The sequence below is a fragment of the Mytilus californianus genome, unplaced genomic scaffold, assembly GCF_021869535.1.
Source record: "Mytilus californianus isolate M0D057914Y unplaced genomic scaffold, xbMytCali1.0.p SCAF_2, whole genome shotgun sequence".
Classification (NCBI taxonomy): Eukaryota; Metazoa; Mollusca; class Bivalvia; order Mytilida; family Mytilidae; genus Mytilus; species Mytilus californianus.
In genome coordinates this window covers 40,256,492-40,265,674 of record NW_026262668.1, presented here as the reverse complement: position 1 = coordinate 40,265,674, position 9,183 = coordinate 40,256,492, and positions in this window count along the sequence as shown.

Below are 9,183 nucleotides of genomic sequence, written 5' to 3'. Positions count from 1 at the left end.
TATGCCTTTTAATAAAATCATAACTCTCAAGTGTAATTTCTATTTTTTCTTTCAATCTGGACACAAAACTGATTTTTTACCATATACCCCATGCTTCCTCCCACAGTACACTAAGAGCATCCTGGATAGCCGCGGTTAAACATAGAAATTTGTATAAAAAAAAACTTTAACTGGTTCCAAAAGGCTTCCATTGCATTAATATTTACAGGAAATGAGTTTTGTGATTATTGTGTGGCCTTGAACAAGTACAGTGACATAGTGCATATTTTCCTATAGGGGTAAATTCAGTAAAAAATCTCCCATTGACTTTAATGCTAATCTATGTCTTGAATTAAATTTATACCTGATTTACCTTTAGAAATTGGAAGCTTTCATATATCATTCATGAAAGTACAAATGTAGCCCTATCTTTTGCAACAATAAAAACATAGGGTCATGCGGCATTTTTTGGCATTCACATGGCCTTGTTAACAAACACTGTAGATTCGCACTTAATTCCTTTACTGACCCCCATTACTTTTCAACCCTGTAGTAAAAAAATTAAGAACATTCAGCATTCATTTTTTTATTTTTTTTAACTCTAGTTTTGATCCATCTATCAAAAAATATTTATTACAAACATTATCTACCAATCAGAAGAGCACAGGACTGCAGTTTTGTACAGAAAGCTCTCCCCCAAATGGGCGGTCCCAGCTGATGACGTATATTTATTTACTGAATTTACCCCTATAAGGGACTTTTTAACTTCTTTTCCTATTTTGTTGTATTAATCATGTAATGTATCCAATTTTCAAGTTCCAGTTTCAATACAACATTCATAAAGGCTGAACTTGTAAAGAGGGAGGAAAATTTATACTACAGCCCATACTGCGGCCAATGTATATTTGGTATATAAAGTTGCACATTGACTGTATATATAATAAATATGAATTGTTTTCTGTGTTTGCTTTGATCAGTATTGCAAGTACGTCTAGGAACTAAAGTCTTGATGTACTCTTAGTTAAATTTTGCCTTATATGGAAGATTTTAATTAAATACCCTGAAAAAGACCACAAAAAGACTTTTCAAATGTTTTTTAAGCAGTTTCATACCATAAAAAACAACAATTATGTTTCATTTTACTAAATCTGTGTTTTAATTATATTTCACAAAATGTCATTGACAACCACTCTGCAGAAATTCCTGTTACCCCAACATCTGGATGGTTTATTCGCCAAAACTAGGCGGACAAAACTGAAGTAGAAAAAAGTGCCAAATATGAAAAAAAATAAGACTGGGTATGACCAAACTTTGCATTTGGAACATAAAAGTAATAATTTAGAATATTAAAAAGCAATTATTTAACATAGCAATCCAATTACAAACATTTCAACACTAGTTTTATAGATGAAGGGTATATAATCATGAAAAGTTGTCTAGTATTTTTTTTTACTTAAAGAAACGCAATGAATTAGGTAAAAATAAACGAATATCTTCATACGGTCAGATTATTCGAGTGTTAAAATACTTGAAAAGTGCTTATTTACAACATGATCTACAACTTAACATGGGGAACACAGCTAAAAAAAAACACTATGTCAAAGGGAGGTAATTCTGATTTTCCATATGATTTTACACATTATTAGGAGAAATATGTGCAAAAGGCTTCCATTGCATTAATATTTACAGGAAATGAGTTTTGTGATTATTGTGTGGCCTTGAACAAGTACAGTGACATAGTGCATATTTTCCTATAGGGGTAAATTCAGTAAAAAATCTCCCATTGACTTTAATGCTAATCTATGTCTTGAATTAAATTTATACCTGATTTACCTTTAGAAATTGGAAGCTTTCATATATCATTCATGAAAGTACAAATGTAGCCCTATCTTTTGCAACAATAAAAACATAGGGTCATGCGGCATTTTTTGGCATTCACATGGCCTTGTTAACAAACACTGTAGATTCGCACTTAATTCCTTTACTGACCCCCATTACTTTTCAACCCTGTAGTAAAAAAATTAAGAACATTCAGCATTCATTTTTTTATTTTTTTTAACTCTAGTTTTGATCCATCTATCAAAAAATATTTATTACAAACATTATCTACCAATCAGAAGAGCACAGGACTGCAGTTTTGTACAGAAAGCTCTCCCCCAAATGGGCGGTCCCAGCTGATGACGTATATTTATTTACTGAATTTACCCCTATAAGGGACTTTTTAACTTCTTTTCCTATTTTGTTGTATTAATCATGTAATGTATCCAATTTTCAAGTTCCAGTTTCAATACAACATTCATAAAGGCTGAACTTGTAAAGAGGGAGGAAAATTTATACTACAGCCCATACTGCGGCCAATGTATATTTGGTATATAAAGTTGCACATTGACTGTATATATAATAAATATGAATTGTTTTCTGTGTTTGCTTTGATCAGTATTGCAAGTACGTCTAGGAACTAAAGTCTTGATGTACTCTTAGTTAAATTTTGCCTTATATGGAAGATTTTAATTAAATACCCTGAAAAAGACCACAAAAAGACTTTTCAAATGTTTTTTAAGCAGTTTCATACCATAAAAAACAACAATTATGTTTCATTTTACTAAATCTGTGTTTTAATTATATTTCACAAAATGTCATTGACAACCACTCTGCAGAAATTCCTGTTACCCCAACATCTGGATGGTTTATTCGCCAAAACTAGGCGGACAAAACTGAAGTAGAAAAAAGTGCCAAATATGAAAAAAAATAAGACTGGGTATGACCAAACTTTGCATTTGGAACATAAAAGTAATAATTTAGAATATTAAAAAGCAATTATTTAACATAGCAATCCAATTACAAACATTTCAACACTAGTTTTATAGATGAAGGGTATATAATCATGAAAAGTTGTCTAGTATTTTTTTTTACTTAAAGAAACGCAATGAATTAGGTAAAAATAAACGAATATCTTCATACGGTCAGATTATTCGAGTGTTAAAATACTTGAAAAGTGCTTATTTACAACATGATCTACAACTTAACATGGGGAACACAGCTAAAAAAAAACACTATGTCAAAGGGAGGTAATTCTGATTTTCCATATGATTTTACACATTATTAGGAGAAATATGTGCAAAATGTGATTTAAAATGGGGAGAATATTTATGCCTTTTAATAAAATCATAACTCTCAAGTGTAATTTCTATTTTTTCTTTCAATCTGGACACAAAACTGATTTTTTACCATATACCCCATGCTTCCTCCCACAGTACACTAAGAGCATCCTGGATAGCCGCGGTTAAACATAGAAATTTGTATAAAAAAAAACTTTAACTGGTTCCAAAAGGCTTCCATTGCATTAATATTTACAGGAAATGAGTTTTGTGATTATTGTGTGGCCTTGAACAAGTACAGTGACATAGTGCATATTTTCCTATAGGGGTAAATTCAGTAAAAAATCTCCCATTGACTTTAATGCTAATCTATGTCTTGAATTAAATTTATACCTGATTTACCTTTAGAAATTGGAAGCTTTCATATATCATTCATGAAAGTACAAATGTAGCCCTATCTTTTGCAACAATAAAAACATAGGGTCATGCGGCATTTTTTGGCATTCACATGGCCTTGTTAACAAACACTGTAGATTCGCACTTAATTCCTTTACTGACCCCCATTACTTTTCAACCCTGTAGTAAAAAAATTAAGAACATTCAGCATTCATTTTTTTATTTTTTTTAACTCTAGTTTTGATCCATCTATCAAAAAATATTTATTACAAACATTATCTACCAATCAGAAGAGCACAGGACTGCAGTTTTGTACAGAAAGCTCTCCCCCAAATGGGCGGTCCCAGCTGATGACGTATATTTATTTACTGAATTTACCCCTATAAGGGACTTTTTAACTTCTTTTCCTATTTTGTTGTATTAATCATGTAATGTATCCAATTTTCAAGTTCCAGTTTCAATACAACATTCATAAAGGCTGAACTTGTAAAGAGGGAGGAAAATTTATACTACAGCCCATACTGCGGCCAATGTATATTTGGTATATAAAGTTGCACATTGACTGTATATATAATAAATATGAATTGTTTTCTGTGTTTGCTTTGATCAGTATTGCAAGTACGTCTAGGAACTAAAGTCTTGATGTACTCTTAGTTAAATTTTGCCTTATATGGAAGATTTTAATTAAATACCCTGAAAAAGACCACAAAAAGACTTTTCAAATGTTTTTTAAGCAGTTTCATACCATAAAAAACAACAATTATGTTTCATTTTACTAAATCTGTGTTTTAATTATATTTCACAAAATGTCATTGACAACCACTCTGCAGAAATTCCTGTTACCCCAACATCTGGATGGTTTATTCGCCAAAACTAGGCGGACAAAACTGAAGTAGAAAAAAGTGCCAAATATGAAAAAAAATAAGACTGGGTATGACCAAACTTTGCATTTGGAACATAAAAGTAATAATTTAGAATATTAAAAAGCAATTATTTAACATAGCAATCCAATTACAAACATTTCAACACTAGTTTTATAGATGAAGGGTATATAATCATGAAAAGTTGTCTAGTATTTTTTTTTACTTAAAGAAACGCAATGAATTAGGTAAAAATAAACGAATATCTTCATACGGTCAGATTATTCGAGTGTTAAAATACTTGAAAAGTGCTTATTTACAACATGATCTACAACTTAACATGGGGAACACAGCTAAAAAAAAACACTATGTCAAAGGGAGGTAATTCTGATTTTCCATATGATTTTACACATTATTAGGAGAAATATGTGCAAAATGTGATTTAAAATGGGGAGAATATTTATGCCTTTTAATAAAATCATAACTCTCAAGTGTAATTTCTATTTTTTCTTTCAATCTGGACACAAAACTGATTTTTTACCATATACCCCATGCTTCCTCCCACAGTACACTAAGAGCATCCTGGATAGCCGCGGTTAAACATAGAAATTTGTATAAAAAAAAACTTTAACTGGTTCCAAAAGGCTTCCATTGCATTAATATTTACAGGAAATGAGTTTTGTGATTATTGTGTGGCCTTGAACAAGTACAGTGACATAGTGCATATTTTCCTATAGGGGTAAATTCAGTAAAAAATCTCCCATTGACTTTAATGCTAATCTATGTCTTGAATTAAATTTATACCTGATTTACCTTTAGAAATTGGAAGCTTTCATATATCATTCATGAAAGTACAAATGTAGCCCTATCTTTTGCAACAATAAAAACATAGGGTCATGCGGCATTTTTTGGCATTCACATGGCCTTGTTAACAAACACTGTAGATTCGCACTTAATTCCTTTACTGACCCCCATTACTTTTCAACCCTGTAGTAAAAAAATTAAGAACATTCAGCATTCATTTTTTTATTTTTTTTAACTCTAGTTTTGATCCATCTATCAAAAAATATTTATTACAAACATTATCTACCAATCAGAAGAGCACAGGACTGCAGTTTTGTACAGAAAGCTCTCCCCCAAATGGGCGGTCCCAGCTGATGACGTATATTTATTTACTGAATTTACCCCTATAAGGGACTTTTTAACTTCTTTTCCTATTTTGTTGTATTAATCATGTAATGTATCCAATTTTCAAGTTCCAGTTTCAATACAACATTCATAAAGGCTGAACTTGTAAAGAGGGAGGAAAATTTATACTACAGCCCATACTGCGGCCAATGTATATTTGGTATATAAAGTTGCACATTGACTGTATATATAATAAATATGAATTGTTTTCTGTGTTTGCTTTGATCAGTATTGCAAGTACGTCTAGGAACTAAAGTCTTGATGTACTCTTAGTTAAATTTTGCCTTATATGGAAGATTTTAATTAAATACCCTGAAAAAGACCACAAAAAGACTTTTCAAATGTTTTTTAAGCAGTTTCATACCATAAAAAACAACAATTATGTTTCATTTTACTAAATCTGTGTTTTAATTATATTTCACAAAATGTCATTGACAACCACTCTGCAGAAATTCCTGTTACCCCAACATCTGGATGGTTTATTCGCCAAAACTAGGCGGACAAAACTGAAGTAGAAAAAAGTGCCAAATATGAAAAAAAATAAGACTGGGTATGACCAAACTTTGCATTTGGAACATAAAAGTAATAATTTAGAATATTAAAAAGCAATTATTTAACATAGCAATCCAATTACAAACATTTCAACACTAGTTTTATAGATGAAGGGTATATAATCATGAAAAGTTGTATAGTATTTTTTTTTACTTAAAGAAACGCAATGAATTAGGTAAAAATAAACGAATATCTTCATACGGTCAGATTATTCGAGTGTTAAAATACTTGAAAAGTGCTTATTTACAACATGATCTACAACTTAACATGGGGAACACAGCTAAAAAAAAACACTATGTCAAAGGGAGGTAATTCTGATTTTCCATATGATTTTACACATTATTAGGAGAAATATGTGCAAAATGTGATTTAAAATGGGGAGAATATTTATGCCTTTTAATAAAATCATAACTCTCAAGTGTAATTTCTATTTTTTCTTTCAATCTGGACACAAAACTGATTTTTTACCATATACCCCATGCTTCCTCCCACAGTACACTAAGAGCATCCTGGATAGCCGCGGTTAAACATAGAAATTTGTATAAAAAAAAACTTTAACTGGTTCCAAAAGGCTTCCATTGCATTAATATTTACAGGAAATGAGTTTTGTGATTATTGTGTGGCCTTGAACAAGTACAGTGACATAGTGCATATTTTCCTATAGGGGTAAATTCAGTAAAAAATCTCCCATTGACTTTAATGCTAATCTATGTCTTGAATTAAATTTATACCTGATTTACCTTTAGAAATTGGAAGCTTTCATATATCATTCATGAAAGTACAAATGTAGCCCTATCTTTTGCAACAATAAAAACATAGGGTCATGCGGCATTTTTGGGCATTCACATGGCCTTGTTTACAAACACTGTAGATTCGCACTTAATTCCTTTACTGACCCCCATTACTTTTCAACCCTGTAGTAAAAAAATTAAGAACATTCAGCATTCATTTTTTAATTTTTTTTAACTCTAGTTTTGATCCATCTATCAAAAAATATTTATTACAAACATTATCTACCAATCAGAAGAGCACAGGACTGCAGTTTTGTACAGAAAGCTCTCCCCCAAATGGGCGGTCCCAGCTGATGACGTATATTTATTTACTGAATTTACCCCTAAATGTGCTTTTGGCAGTTGTAATTCATTTATAGAAATTCTTTGTTTTGAACTGTTAGTAGGACTAAACAATAGGACAATTTCTTACTAAGAACATGAATTACATTCATTCTTCACAATTAAGGCACATCAATTCCTACAATTTCATTGGTCGAGAGCACTTTGCTATATTCTAAATGTGAATTGATGATCTGATTATGATATAGCAAAGTGCTCTCGACCGAAGAAATTGTAGGACTTGGTGTTTTTCAATTGTGAAAAAATGAATGTAAAATTATGTTCTTAGTAAGGGATTATCCTATTGTTTTGGTCTATTTACAGTTCAAAACAAAGAGTTACAACTGTCCCGAAGCACATTTATCAGCTTGAAAGGATTTGTGATTGAAACTAACTAAAAAAGTTTAATTTTGAAATAACAAAAAAATCAAAATATGTTGAAGTTTACTGGTGCTGTAAAATTGGTACCGTTAATGTTATTATTAGAATATCAATAACTTCAAATTACCAAAAGAATAAACAATATATATGAAAGCAATGCCAAAAAAAAAGGTTTTGAAATTAAATGTAACCTAAATCTTTAGCTAATACGCTTACCAAAACTCAGATTACTGGATCCACGGTTGGGAAGAAAAGTAATTTCCAATATTCAGATAAAAAACGGGAATTGATTTCAACTTTTGCATATATTCAAAACTTTAAAAGGCATTGTATTTAATCCATTCCCTGACATAATGAAGTAGTGTTTGATGTAAAGAGCTGGACAATAACAATATTGGCTGTGAAATAAAATTTAGTTGTAACTCAAATTTTGAATTTTTTTATTTGACCTGTGAGATAATTCCTTACTAAAATATTACATGATTTACATTCATACTCACAATAAGGACACATATACAATTCCTACCATTGCATTGTACTTTAGTGTCTTCTAATGTCTAAAACATAATTTATTACAATTTCCAAAGTTATAAGAAAGTCCTTACATTATTTAAACTAATCCGAAAATGAAATGCCTAAAAAGGAAGTCATGCATTGATGATTAACATTGCACTGGCAATGAAACTAATTCTTGAATACAACCAATCAAGAGATTAGGTGAGCCTTGAGCACTTTACAATATTCTAAGTTTGTAAGAGAATGATAATCCTTTGCTTCATGATAAGTACTCGCTAACGCTCGTTCTTAATCATGAAGAAAGGGATTATCATTCTCTTACATATACTTATTCTTCCAAGTTCTAAAAATAGAATAATCTTTAGAACAATATCACTCAGATTAATTGTTATTTGTTACGTTTATTCTTCTCAATTCAATTTTGTATAAATACTTGTTTATAGTTTTGATGAATTAGATTGGACTCAGGACTTTACACTGAATACAGTCCATCCGTAATAAAAGTATTCCATGTTGAATTATTGAATTATTCATCGCGTGTTCCAGAGTCTCAAGTGTTAGTTTGCACCAGTGTTACAGACCAAGAGTTGTCATTGTCATTAAGAGTATTTGTTTGTTGTGTGATCAGGTGCATCACACAGTTTCAGTAACATTCAACCATTTCCCCCGGTGACATTACATCATATCACCCTTGTTATTATCTATATAGTTTTTAATATCACCTTTACATTACAGTATATTGCAAGACGCCGTACAGAAAACTTGTTGTTTTGCAATTCGCCGTACAATAAACAATAGCTATTTAGATCCATTTTCTTTAGAAAACATCTTCTTGAAAACGAATTTCAGTAAATATGAATTCACACTATCAAAATCTATTTAAAAATCTGTCTGGAAAGAGAAGGAAAAACAGTTCAATATCTGGCCAGCGGTACGTCGGAGGGTGATAGACCTCGAAATTTTTTGGTATCAAGTGCACCTCTTTGAGTATACCGGGGCGTGTTTTTTTGTTCTTCGGTAGTGAGCCAGAAGATGCCCATTTCTGTTTTTTTGCATTGGAAAGATCTTCTGGCTCTCTTCTACCTCTTCCTGTTAAATAGG